The sequence below is a fragment of the Macrosteles quadrilineatus genome, unplaced genomic scaffold, assembly GCF_028750875.1.
Source record: "Macrosteles quadrilineatus isolate MER2022 unplaced genomic scaffold, UCM_ALF_1.0 Scaffold_9__3_contigs__length_116548681, whole genome shotgun sequence".
Lineage (NCBI taxonomy): Eukaryota > Metazoa > Arthropoda > Insecta > Hemiptera > Cicadellidae > Macrosteles > Macrosteles quadrilineatus.
This window is the reverse complement of record NW_026542602.1, coordinates 59,904,308-59,918,970: the sequence shown is the minus strand read 5'-3', so window position 1 is coordinate 59,918,970 and position 14,663 is coordinate 59,904,308. Positions and strand designations below refer to the sequence as shown.

General features: G+C 31.5%; 2 protein-coding genes across 2 annotated transcripts in view; one reads left to right on the top strand and one right to left on the bottom strand.

Moving 5' to 3' along the window:
* LOC129003485 (arf-GAP with coiled-coil, ANK repeat and PH domain-containing protein 2) overlaps nucleotides 1–14,663 on the bottom strand; it is a 175,975-nt gene that overhangs the window by 22,992 nt on the left and 138,320 nt on the right. The window lies entirely within an intron of this gene.
* The window catches only part of LOC129002476 (uncharacterized), a 200,776-nt gene continuing 188,971 nt past the window's right edge, over nucleotides 2,859–14,663 (top strand). Inside the window, exon 1 of the mRNA XM_054430310.1 lies at nucleotides 2,859–2,974. The gene's annotated coding sequence lies outside the window, so the exon portion shown is untranslated. The remainder of the gene's footprint in view (nucleotides 2,975–14,663) is intronic.

The following is a 14,663-nucleotide window of genomic DNA, read 5'->3' as shown; positions in this document are numbered from 1 at the left end:
ATCGATTACTGCTGGTGACGGACGTATCATGATGCATTATTAGTGAGAGCTAAAACTTGACTTCTCGGAATAAACTCTGGTGATTAGTGATCACGTTTGTGAGAACTTTTGTTATCCAACGGTATTGGTCCCAATTTCAGGACTATAATATTCCATGTTGTGTTTTAAAGGCTGTTTCGGTGAGTATGATTTATCTATGGTATTGCTGACAAGTGAGTTTATAGTAGTTTACAATAAATTAAATATGTAATGAAAAAACACATCAAACATGAGCATGATATTTCTTTACACTAATCACTATTTTTTAATAAATATTTTCATGACATTACATTTAGGTAGGACTTGTATATTAAGAAACACGTAACACCCTAATATTATAAACAAATATTATTTTAGAATATTTACATAGGCCAGTGGCTATTAGGATGGTTGTTAGGAATGTGCTAGGCCACTAGATGAGGGAAATTGGAGTTTTATATTTCAGAGCAGTTAATCCGCATTTCCGGATTTGAATAATTTGCAAGCTGACATCCCGTCACCCGTCTGCAACTGTTCTGCATACAGCGTTGCAAGTGTCCATTTAATTCCCTTTATGTTTGCGAATTTATGTGTACTTTTTTATCAGGGGCTATTTAATTCACACAGAACGTGGTAAAATAGAAAGAAACGAATGTTAGAGTGAGTAAAAATCCGTGTGGGCATTCCGATATTATTCTGATGAATAATTTGAAAACTAATGTGTGCCACAAATATCTCTTAAATATATATATATATATATATATATATATATATATAAATCCCCTTTCAAATCTTCATAAGAAATACCATTTTAAGATTAAATTTAGCCTAAAACTTTTGCCGTCAAAGAACATTGTAGCCTATTAATACAGGGGATATATGTCATCCAATAGTATACGGTTGTATCATGCGGTTCAGTATGTTTTTTACACAATGTTGATTGCAATATTAGTACACATATTTGCATACTTTGATTAGTTGTAAACCTATGGTCAAACATTAGAATAAACTAAATAAAATGTAAGGTAGGCCTAAGAGTGTGTGTTCATAAAGGTAATGGGGTTTAGTCTGCCTGCAGCGTGGAGGAAATGGGAAAATGGAAAATCGCATCACATCTTGGGAAAACAAACTTAGAGCTGCTCCTTACCCGGGAAAACACGAGAGATGCAACTGTGAATTCAGAAGGCAGGAAATTAGGCTCAAAATGTTGCTGTAATTGGTCTAATTTGGTTTGAAATGGCAATGAATAAGAATGAAATCCGCCCTTTAAGACCACCTTTACAATGAGGCTGTAGAAAATGCCTGACCAGATGAAATAACAAAATATATTTATTGAGGAGAAGTCTCTATAGTAGAATAAATACAATAGAGTTCTACAAAAAATAAAATTGTCTAACTCTCCGGAGCACAATATATGAACGAATAACGAATGTTTAATTTAAGAGCATGCAATAAAATATATCTTGTATTGTGATAGAATTCTTATTGCATGCACCAAATGCACTGCAGACAGTTTCTTATGAAATACACCATTGTGAAACAGTTGAATGCCAACTCATTTTATCGATTGGGCCATGTTGATTATATTTTTTACATTTCACAGAATGCTTCCCATATTGCAATGGCAACCTTAATTAGTATTGTACTGGCTTCAAACTTAATAAAGTTTACCATTCGCTTTGATTACTGCAGGCATATTTATCACATATTGTGAAATATTATGTGTGTTTTATAGTAACGATTAGGCGTTGATAATTTGATATATTATTAGGTAATGTATACAGTGTGTAAATTAAGTATTGAAAGACATCTGTATTTTTAAAACCGAATTAAAAATCACTTGTTCTATCTATTATTATCATGTCTGTGTTTAATATAATACAGTTTGTATATTAAAGAGGATGTTTTAAAAGTGCCGAGTTTTAAGTCATTTCTTGTTCTATAGTACATGTCATTAGGAAGATGTTTCCTACATCATTTACAAGTTCTCAAATTCAACTTTCATATCTAAAATAATTTAAGTACCAAATTAGAATTTTCCCCCTGATTTAAGACTGAAAATCAATTTTATTCCCCAACACCTATTGCCAAGATAAGTTGCCAAAGTTTCTCAGTGCTGACGGCCATCCTTAACAAAGGAAAGTTTCTCGCTGAGGGTCCTTTGTTTTGTTCTGTTTTAACTAAGTCTAATTTTATATCCCACAAACTTGGGTTTAACCCTTTATCTTGTTATCCTTAAACCGCCGGTTCCTATATTGTTTTCAGTGTTCAGTAACACAATAATGTTAGTTTTTAATTTTCTTGAACAATGTTCTTTGATATTATGATAAATTACAATAAAAGTTACCCTCGGTATTTATGCAATAGTTTTAAATAGTCAGTGAAGTTTCTCCTTACTTTAGAGTTCTGTTCTTTGTTTGGTAAATGTTAAACCAAAAGCGCCAGGTAGGCAACGAATCACCACAAAGTCCCGGGTATTATCACAACTAACTTATTGTCGATAGACAAGATTCGATCTCCAACCCCCAGGACTGCAGTCTCCCTCTATCCAATACACAGACTGCACTGCATGGTGCATTATGTCATTGGAAGTATGCAAATGTTTATATTACGTGCATAGTAAATATAGTATACGTTACAGAAACCAAAATTAAACACAATAAACAAGAATGATCTATACAAGTTTTCAAAGTTAAATTATAAATGAAAAAAAAATATTCATGACAACAGTCGTACGCTGTGAGGTGGTGCATATGGGGGGCTTAAAGTTTACCCTCGCTAGTACCATATGTTGCCACAACGAGCGCTAGCGTATCAAACACAACCCGAAGGTTCAGTGCTTCGCGTGTCGCGGACTGTGTAATAAGTGTCGCAGGCGCTCATACTCTACAGTATTGTGTTTGTTGTGTGGAAACACTGGTCTTGAATTTTTAAATATCCTCACCATATTCCATTTGTAAGTAGCATCCTGAATGGAAATTCTGAATAACAGAGGTTTTACTACGTTAAGGAGTGGTCGAAATATAAACGATTCTAAAATTTTGTATTTTAAAAGATTGTTCAAACTTGGGACCTTTATTTTTTATTTTGTGCTTTCTATTTTGCCTTAAGCTCCGTAGAAAAATTATATGGGTAGGTTCTCAAGTAGTTGATATCATCTCTACGACCGTTTAAGGGATGAAAATAGAATATTAAAACTCATTAATTTTTTTTATAAATCGCTGCAATTTAACACACGAACCCAGATAATTTTGTTTTATATTAGCTCAATAGAAACGGTGATGAAGGTTTTTTTCGTATTCGATTCGTGTATATAAACAAAGAGCAATACATATGCGAGTAACTAACATGAAATACGTAAATTTAACTTAATTTCCCCTATTTTAACAAAGAATTCCTAAGTTGTTAATTTTAAAGATTGCTTCGACATTACATTTAAGAACACGCATAACTAGAACAGGATGTAGGCGATAATCACTAAGGTATGTGTGTATTAAGAATGGTAGAATTAAATATGGAAATATTAAAAAAATCTAGATTTTATTTCTTTAAAGAGTACCAGAAGCGTGGTTACTGTAGCAAGAGAGCGGTCGGGAAAGTAAATTAAGTTCGTCAAGAACTCAGATTGAAGAATTTTCAGCCGCCTGCCTCTCTTTCTCTTTGGCTTAGAAAAATGTATCCAAATCTTAAACTTTGCAAATTAAATATGTATAAAAACCAACAAAATCCAAGCAGAACTGTATTCATGATTTTACATAGTATTAAATGAAAAATAAAATTCAAACGTATATTTGCAGTTAATACGAGTACACATGTCTATTAGGTAATCATAAATTCTTATATTCTTAAAATTTAACTAATTAAAATAAAATAAAATAATATAAAAATAGAATTAAAGGCATATTCTTAAAATACAATATTACATCTGAAATATAATAAGTTTGGGATGGATTGAATATATAACGAATTTATTTTTATCACATAAACTCAATTTTATAAATGAAAATATATAGAACATTTTGAAGTTCTAGTCATCTGAATGTTTAAAAAATTGTTTTACGAAATTCATAGTTTCATAGTTACATTGCTTATCTGCGGAATTATTATACAAATAAATAACTTGAAATTGATGTATATATCGCACTATGCTCACATTTAAAATTTCCTTCTGACTCCTTGTGGGACGTCTCAATGACAGAAATATTACAGAAACTGTTAGTTCCTTCAAAAAATAGATTTTAAGGTTTCGTGTTTGAGTACCAAATCTTAATGATTTATCTGTTATTGTTCAGAACATATTAAACCCGTGTGGAGCTTAATTGACACTCTGTATACACCTTTATTAACTAATAAGGTCAATTATATCAATACCATTGATACCAATCACTGTAAAGATGAACTGTATCGAATACCAATTAGTACTGTTAGTAGAACGGTTTGCAAGTGTAGTTTATTACTAGATTTCTTTTACCAAATAAAATAGATTCAATTTGTAAAGCAATCTGTAGAATTGCTATATAGTTGCTATATATTTTTATTGCATATGTGTCAACTACATTAGCGAACTTTATTGACTAGTGCATTAAGTTAATTGGGTCAGATCATAATTCAACAACAAATTAATCTGAAATTATGATTGCAATACAACTGAAACCAATTAATCTCAATACTGCAAAATATATTTTTAAAAGGTACTAACAAAAATCTGTTTGATACGTTTTTCAATTTTAGTTAACTTTAAGGTTTAAAAGATTCTAATATTTTAATATTATTTCACGTTCAAAGTAAATAGTTAGTGAAGTGGAATTTCAACATGATTTTACTAATTAAGTATTATATATTAAGGGAAAGCACATTTCGAATTCACTATACAGTACTGTGAAAACTAAGCCTAGCAGTTTTATTCTGAGAAAGTTTTGATTTCATTTGATATTGAAGCCAGTTGTCCTTGATTTTTCTATAGATGGTTCTGGCTGAGAAGTCATCAGCGTTCCCAGTGAAGCATCATACCAACCTTTCTCATATTTAATAGCATCTTTCCTTAAAATAACCCTTATTGTCGTAATGATTAACCAAGGATAAATTATCAACGAAATATTGAACATTCCAATTAATTATGTCTAAACCAAAATAATTTTAGACACAAACTGAAACAACAACTATTTGTCTTGGAGGAATTGCACGTGAGATTTGACTCGGCACGTATACACTTGTTTTTCATGAAAAGCTGTTCTAATTCAGTGTCTATGTTTCCCCATGAGTAAAATTATTTAAAAACGATTTTGTGTAATTTGAAATGCAGGCAAAAACGTGTTGATTGTGTGATACCAACCATATAAAGTCGGAATTATGTCACTAATGAGAAACACAAAAACTTAAACTTGAGTTGGCGAGAATCCTTGGTTCTAGTATAAACAATGTGTTTAAATAGTCGTTATGATATCTCGGCTAATTCCCAGCTCTATATCTGGATACGAAAAAGTGCTTTATTTACAAAGTATACATAAGCTAAGAAACAGAAAATTGTATCCCTATTTTGAAGTTGTCCTTGCCTTCATGGTAGGTTAGCTCAGAGACTACTGTGCTTTTGCCTTTTATGGTCCTTAAAATAATGACACAGCAAAAAACTCATTTCTTCCAACACATTGTAGATGCGTAAGTATGTGTGAGAGTATGCTGAATTCTTCAAATTGTTTATGGAAGTTTGATTAAACGTGTAAGTTTATACACTTTTTTGGTTGGCTTACAACTAACCAATCCCGAATATGAAAAAGAGTCATATAAAACACCTTTTGACTTTCCTGAGAATAATTTAAAAATTTACGTTCACCATTGAATTGAGTCTAGGAAGGAAAAAACAACAAATCTTTAATTCAGCATGTCAAATTATTGAATCACTCCTTTTGCCCTACTTCGAATACAGTATAAAGAAATATTTTATGTTACTACTAACATGTAGTGCACTAAATTTAATACCAAAAGTATATTATCCCACCCTGTTAACCGTAATAAACACATTAAGGCCACTTATTCATGGTCCCATCTCTGAGTTAACACGTGGGTTGGTCGACCATGCGTCATGAACGAGGAATCCTTATGTAGGCAACGAGCCAACTAAAGATTATTGCTTGCCTCGAGTTACACAAACTGGTAAATCCAACAACATGTTAAAAGTTTTGATAAGTTGCTTTCACATGTATAACATATGCTGGAATGGTATTGAAAAATATGAAAAACAAATTACAAAAGTTTACAAGGAAAATGAAAAACATCGAGATTAATTTCGTACGATAAAAGGGAAATACATTATGAGACGAACTGGCATAATAGAAAATGTGATTAATACCAACTGGTGAGGGGAAAATTATGTAAAGACATATTAGTTCACGAAGCCATACTGAAAACATTAGAAAGTCAAATGTGAATGATTTTATGTTGTTAAGACCACTGTTCATAAATTAACTATTGTATAATTAAAACAGTTTTGTTTGATTTTTTAATTCTACATTAAAAATTTGTGTTTAGCAAATAGTGTGCTTGGATGCAGTCTTGAAAGTTATAAATGAATAAATGTGTTTTCAAAAATCCACACTCCAGTACTCCAGTACAGTTTCCAGGTACTCTAAAGTTAATGAAACAGTAAATACAACGGCGCTATCGAGCAATACAAAACCACACATGTACTGCGGGTGTTGCGTCATAAGAAATTTTACGGCGCAAACCGAGTCCTAAATGAGAAAGAAATTTAATTTTAGTAATATATCAATAGCTGTTTAATCTAGTACTATATTAAAATCTTTAATTAACGCTTCAAACAAAATAGTACTGAATGAAAATTTAAGGTGCACAAGACTTTTGATTTTAACATAGCAGGGATTTTACATATAAGTCTTAAACACATGATAATTACACAAACGCAAAACTACTTCCTGAATTATAACACTTATTTTATTAGAAAAACCTTGTTTATTTCTCTTTACCAAGAAAAATTACCATGACGTTATTTTTAAAGGAGACTCCAATATTAAATCATACAAATGAACAAAAATAAACACACGTAAGGTTTGTTGATAAACGTTCGTTTAACGTTGATCCGTGTATTCATTTCAAATGATCGACTGCCGAACTCTGAATACAGACGTCAGTAGGGAATGATTATATAGACAGTTGAGTGCTTTTGACAAGCAGCTGACATTATTGATCAAGTAACTGCTTTGGATCATCTCCCGCCGATGGTTCGGAAGTAACAACTCTATCATCTTCATTAAAAGACACGTTTGCAGCAAGTCTGCCTAGTAAGCAAAATACTTTTACCTACGACCGTTTATTAAAGTAGCGGTTTCAGTACAGTTATTAGAATTGAAAAGTATCTCATAACAGCACTGTTTACTTTCATAACAGCATAGTTTTACTCATAACAAAATGGGTATCGGACCAATGAGGTTCAAGGATTGAGAGAGAAGAACTAAAATTGTAATGATTCAAACTTCAACTAATAAGCTGTTTATGCCAATTTAATTGTTGAGTGCAATTAGTGTTTGATACCATGTTTCGTTGCATCACTGTCAGTGGCAATTAGAGGTTATAAACAAAAACATAACCTCTCTTATATATAAGTAGTGATTTTTAGTAATTAAAACACCGTCGTAGGTAAAGTAGTGTACGCAACTCGCGTAAATAGTGTTAACGACACTCGTAGAAGTTTTTTTAATTTTCTACTCGTGTCATTAACACTATCTTTACGCAATCGTTGCGTAAACTACTATTACCTACGGCACTTTTTAAGGTATCCGTTTCAGTTCAGCTCTCAGAATTGAAAAGTTTCACATAACAGGATAGTTTACTAACATAACATTCTAGTTGTACTCGTAACAACACGGTTAACGGTCCAATGAGGTTCAACGATTGAGAGAGAAGAAGTACAATTGTAATGATTTGAACTACAACGAATCAGCTGTTCAGGCCAATTTAATTGTTGAGTGCAATTAGTACAATGTTTTGTTGCACCACTGTCAGTGGCAATGAGAGGCTATAAACGAAAACATAGCCTAACCTCTCTTAGAAGTTATGAGTAGTGGTTTTTAGTAATCAAAACACTGTCGTAGGTAAAGTATTGTACGCAACTCGCGTAAATAGTGTTAACGCAATCGTAGAAGTTTTTAAAGCACTCAGGCTCGTACCTTCAATGTTCTACTCGTATCATTAACACTATCTTTACACAATCTTTGCGTAAATACTGCATTTTAGAGAAACAAATTTTACACATTAACAATTTGTATGTTATTCAAGAAAATACATTTCTGTACTAAAAAGCCCCACCACTAAAAGCCATAAAATAACATTATTTATTATGATTAGTCGCTAAGAATACTGTATATCTTAAAATTATTATTCATGGTGTTAGTGGGATTTTGGAATTAACAATGTTGGTTGGAGCAATTTACACAGAGTTAATTGGAGACTAAACAACTTGATCCGGGCGTTCTCGCTGGTTTAAATACAACTGAGTTAAACTCTTAGTTGAAATATTTCAATTTGCATTTTGATCAAATCATTATCAATATTTTGTTCGAGTTGAGCGCAAAGTTGCACCGCTTTGCATTCGAACGAAACTTAAATATGTTTAGATTTCATTGGCTGAAAGTTGATTGATTGTGTGTTTTGTTATTCATTTGTTTTATTTAGCAGTTAACTCGATATTTTAATATTATTAGTTTGGCAATAGTGGACATAAGGTGTTTGAAGTTGGCAATCACGAAAAAGTCAGAAAAAATTACTCACTATAAAAGAATATCGTGCTTATTTTATATTTTTATCATAAGCTAACGTTGTGAAACGATTAGTAAAATAATTTGATAGAAAGAAAAAAAGAAAATTTAAAAGCATTATGTTCTAACAGAATTGCGAGCACTAGGAACGTTTGCCACAAATTGAGAGAATTCCGGAAATTAATATTACGTAAACACCATCACTTCTTGGATGGCTTGCTTCCTTCCATCTCATACAATTACACTTTTATCACAACAATGTTCGTATAATCTTTACCTAAATTCTATCCATGTTTTAAAAATTTCCACTAAAATGTCTCATAAAAGTATGGGTTTTATTACTACAAATTGGAAATACAATTCACCGTATTGGTTATTTTTACAGTTTTGTTTATCTTATCTTTACTTAGTTAAAAAAAAAACATATTGAAAGAAAAGTAAAATCTTGTATGAATAAAGGCTCAACGAAGAAAGGAAAGTAGGATGGTTTCGGATATTAAAAACTATTAAAAAAATGGTTTTTCACATCCAATTTACTAGGATTAACGGGGGGATATTTTTTTTCACATCTAGACAATTTAAACAATAGAAATTTAGGGGGATTAGTAATAATATGTTTCTGGAAAACTCCACTGAATTGTAGATGTTGGGTTATGGGGGTGATTAGTATCTAATATATTCAAAAGGTCTCGTTGAATTATAATTAATTAAAACAATCCGCTCAATCAATTTATAGTTATACGTATTTAAAACAGGTAAATATACAGGGTGAATTTTAAATGAGTTCCCCCCCTACTTTTTTCTACATTTCTTAAGATATCAACTTCGGACCACGTCAGATCATTGTAGTGTAGTAAGTACTTCATTTTGACTGGATAAGCATTTTTGGCCGCCATCTTGGATCCGCCATATTGGATACAAATTTTTTTTTCAAATGTAAAGGTAGGGTTGTGACCCATTGTTTCAAACTAAAACTTTACGCTGATTACAATGCCACAATTAGTTTAAAAAAATCTTGATCCGTTCTAAAGTTATGAGGACTTTTTATAACTTTATTTTTAGCACATTTTAACATTGTGCATTTACAAACTAAGACCATAATCTCAATATAGTGCTAGATAAAGATAAGTATACACCACCATTTATTGTCGACCTATTATCACTTGGTTATGACGGATGTATTTTTTTAGCCGCCATCTTGGATCTGCCATTTTGAAATGTGATAAATCAATTTAAATATGAAGGTGGTGTTGTGACCCATCATTTCAGACTACTTTTTTATGCTGAATTCAATGCCGCAATCCGTTTTTGTTTCTCAGGCTTTCTTGATGAAATATTAAAATTATCTTACTTAAATTTCCAATATTTCAAAAAACAAATATGAAAATGCAAAACGGATTGCGGCATTAAATTCAGCATACAAAAGTAGTCTGAAATGATGGGTCACAACACCACCTTCATATTTAAATTAATTTATCACATTTCAAAATGGCAGATCCAAGATGGCGGCCAAAAAATACATCCGTCATAACCAAGTGATAATAGGTCGACAATAAATGGTGGTGTATACTTATCTTTATCTAGCACTATTTTGAGATTATGGTCTTAGTTTGTAAATGCACAATGTTAAAATGTGCTAAAAATAAAGTTATAAAAAGTCCTCATAACTTTAGAACGAATCAAGATTTTTTAAACTAATTGTGGCATTGTAATCAGCGTAAAATTCTAGTTTGAAACAATGGGTCACAACCCTACCTTTACTTTTGAAAAAAAATGTTGTATCCAATATGGCGGATCCAAGATGGCGGCAAAAAATGTTTATTCAGTCAAAATGAAGTACTTACTACACTACAATGATCTGACGTGGTCCGAAGTTGATATCTTAAGAAATGTAGAAAAAAGTAGGGGGGGGAACTAATTTAAAATTCACCCTGTATGTAAAAATATGTCAATGTTTAGATTACACAAAAAAGACACTTCTAGTACGAACAATCCTGAATGTTCCAAGTGTTAACTCGACATTTGCTGATTACTCAATAAATCTTAGATTATATTAGTCTAAACTAATAACTTTGTATTGGAGGGATAAATTCCTTATTATTGGACTACGAATAAGTTTTTCAATTCATTTCTGTGCAGAATGTTATTTTTTATAATTTTATACGCTTTTTCTTATAGAGTTAAGTTACAATCTAAAACTTTGGTTGTCAACCTGGTCGACTCATTTTCTAATGAACTATTGGAAATACTAATTTTTTAATAGGCTGTAACTTATGATAACGGAAAAAGATTAAAATAACATAATCAAGATACGTAAATAATCAACATTATTTATGTAATAGTATATACAAATTAATAACGTTTGGCTAAGAAAGTTGGGTTAGGTTTGACTAAAATGTGTGTGTTATTTTTTATAGACCTATTATATGTATTACTTTTCTATGATTCTGAAGCCTTCATATTTGTCAGAAATTATGTGTATATTTTCTGCAAAATCGTTGATTCGTATTGGTTTTAAGCTGGGCAGTTAACTTACTATTAATACATTGGTTTATTTGTTACCGAACATTGAAATGACTGTATTAATACTAAATTACAGTAAAATAGCTCAAAACTGTAACTCTATTAGTTGTATTTTGATAAAAGATGTGCACACCTCATGTGCAATATGAAAACTAACCAACGTGTTATACAACATTTAATTATTGTGAAAAATATATCTATCGTTATTACTACACTATTCCTGTTTTCGCTGAGCAACACACTAATGTTAATATAAGGACAGATTTAAACGTTGGTGATTCCGATCGTTTAGTTGAAAAACGATTACATATCACGTTTCTAACTCCGTTTGGCTGTCACAGTTTGTCATAGAACATCTTTGGACAAAATAATGAATGAATGAATGAATGGATGAATGAATGAATGAATGAATTGAATGAAGATTGGACAAAATAAGTTTCATATTTGAAACGTCTGATGTGTATCAATGTCGACATGTAGTTAGAAATCACAATGGTAATGTTTACTGTAGGTCAAACAACTTTTTATTTTTGTGTTTCAAAACTTGTCCGAAATTGAGTTTAAAGTGCTATTTGATATTTTAACCTTATTATTTATTACACCTGTGCATATTCATACAAGTTTGTAATATGAACAACCCCCAGTACCATTTAATTCAGTTTCCATTTGCAACAAATGATTTCGAACACTTTCAGTAATTCATGCCATTTGCCACATTATATGCATTAAATATACGTAAAACATATATGTAGGTCTACATATATACAAACTTGTTGCTGCTATTAAAATTATCTCTGTATATTGTAAGAAAGGGGATTAACCCCGTACCCACGGTGCTCATCTATGCAGACACTCTGTTCACATTACACTTAGTCGACCAGTTGGTGTGAACAGAGTTGAACAGTAGCATGAGCATCGATTTACAAATTCCTTTCCCAGCTGATGTGAGCTAGGCGATGACCGGTAGGGCTGACTTCCAAGAAACATCCCCTATAAGCCACACACCCTATCGGTAATCAGCCAATGAGAAGGGCTAATGAAGAAGATGGAGGGGTGAGGAGTCTTGGAGCTGGAGGACCTGGAGAGGACAATTGGGGAGATCACCACGGGCCACCGGAGAAAGAAGATCGGGAGTTTGGGAGTGCGTGTATCGGTGCGTGTGTTTCTGGGACAATTAACAGTATGTAAAAAGAATAAAATATTTAACTAAAGTTTTGTCAAACATACAAGTCATGTAATTTGTCAGTAACTAATTCTTTTAAATTTTCAATTGTTTTTCTTTTCTTGTAAATTTAACGTTGTAAATTAATTTATCTTATTATTGTTGATTTTTGCCTTTTCTAAGTTTTCTTTTGCTGTTGTAACACTTTGTTACTTTTGTTGTTTTTCTAAATTTAAATTTTTGTTCATTACACGTTGAGTAACACCCTTAAGCAGTCTTATGTCTCATTAACCTAACACCTCTTGACTAAGCTAAGCGAGTGAATCATTTTAGGAAACTTAAACTTAAAGTGAGGCATGGGACTCGCAATATATTACAGTTTATTTGAAAAAGTAATGGTTTTATACCTTAGCATCTATCCCCATACGTAGACCTACTGTATGAACGTTGACAGCAACAATGGAATACGACATACTATGATTGGATTGCTGCTACAGTACTTTGATGATGTAAAACGTGTATTTTTATGTATAAAGTTTTGGTATGAATGTAGGAAGTAGTGTGGTATAAACTTTCAGTTTTAAAGACTACTTGTAACATTATAAAACTAAATCCATCAAGCAAGGTTTACGCTGAGCAAGTTGCTAAGGCGCTAATTACAATTTCCGCCCCTCCCCCCCCCCTACTCTGCAACACTCTATACAAGTGTGAGCTTTTATGTTGGTGAATGAAAGAACCAAATTGTTAAGAATATTTTTAAGAGTAGGCTTTCCACATTTTAAAAGTCTGCAGTCTTACGTAAATTATTTTATACTGTTTGAAAAGAGCGTATCGTGTTTTTTTTTAAATAAAGTTGTTTTCTGTTTTATAGTTGAGATGGTTGGACGCAATTACAAATTTTCAATATTTTTCATTTCCTGGATTTATGCACATAATAATACTAAGCATACTGCAATTAACCTTCTCTGGCAAAAACAAAGAAATGTATACACTTTTTACGGTTTTTAATGTTCAGTTTGCTTATTTGAATGAAGTATTTTCAATGTTTGTGTTTAGTCATAATGCAAATGTTAAAGTTGGTGCTTTACCCTTTGGTTGTGATAGCAGAAAAGATTTTCAGTTTAAATAAACCAATGTAGATGAATTATTAGTAAATTCCAAAACATAATCTGTATAAAATGTACACCGGACTCACACATATCCCACAGCTGTCTTTAACCCATCATTAAATACGCAATTTTGTAAGAAAATATGTATTACTTTATTAACAGTAGCTTATTAATAATGAGCAAATCCAGAGGATATGATAGTAACATTGTAAAGATGTTTATAGCATACACATGGATATTACCTACACGTACTCTATTCTATGAATCGAATACAAATATATTGTGGTAGAACATCTGAAAATACAGTTTTCTGATACTGGAAGTCTCATTCCGCGAAATTCTGTAGAAAAATACTTGTTCAGCTTCTAAGCTATAAAGCTCGCACCAAAAAGGTCAAATGACCGCGACTTGACATTGTTGCTGTAGTTTTGATGAATCGATGTCTTGGCAAACACTCCATTAGTTTAACTGTATTGCTGTAGTCCAAACTGGAAAAAATGAATTAGTTTCCTAAACTGGCTTGTAAAACATAAGGAAAGTAGAACACTATTTTAGGTATAGAACAAAAATGCAGTTAATTCAATAAATAAGGCATGATAACGAACTAATTCATTTTAATATAACGTATCCATTTTAGTTCTAATAAGTATTATTAAATTTGGAATAATAGTGGGGAAAGAATAATAATTGGAAATGGTTTGAAATATAAGGATAAAAGATGTATCCATGCATTATTTTATTATATTATTGTTCAGGACATACAGCAATGTTCGTAATGAAAACTCCAACTTTTTACATTTGTTTTTAGCATTAATTTTGTTAATTATTGCATAGCAAACACCTCACAACTGAATAAAAGCAGCATACAAAAACTGGGTCTTACAATATATGGAATTCTTAAACCATTTTTGATGACTATTTGTTGAAAAAATCTTAAAGTTTATAAAATAGAAAAGCTTCTAAAATATCAAGGTTTATGAAGCTTATTAAAAAAATGTAAAGTTCGATGACGTTTAAATGTAAAAAGTTACATACGAAATTATATAGGTACCTAAATTAACATACTCGAAAACATTAATACAA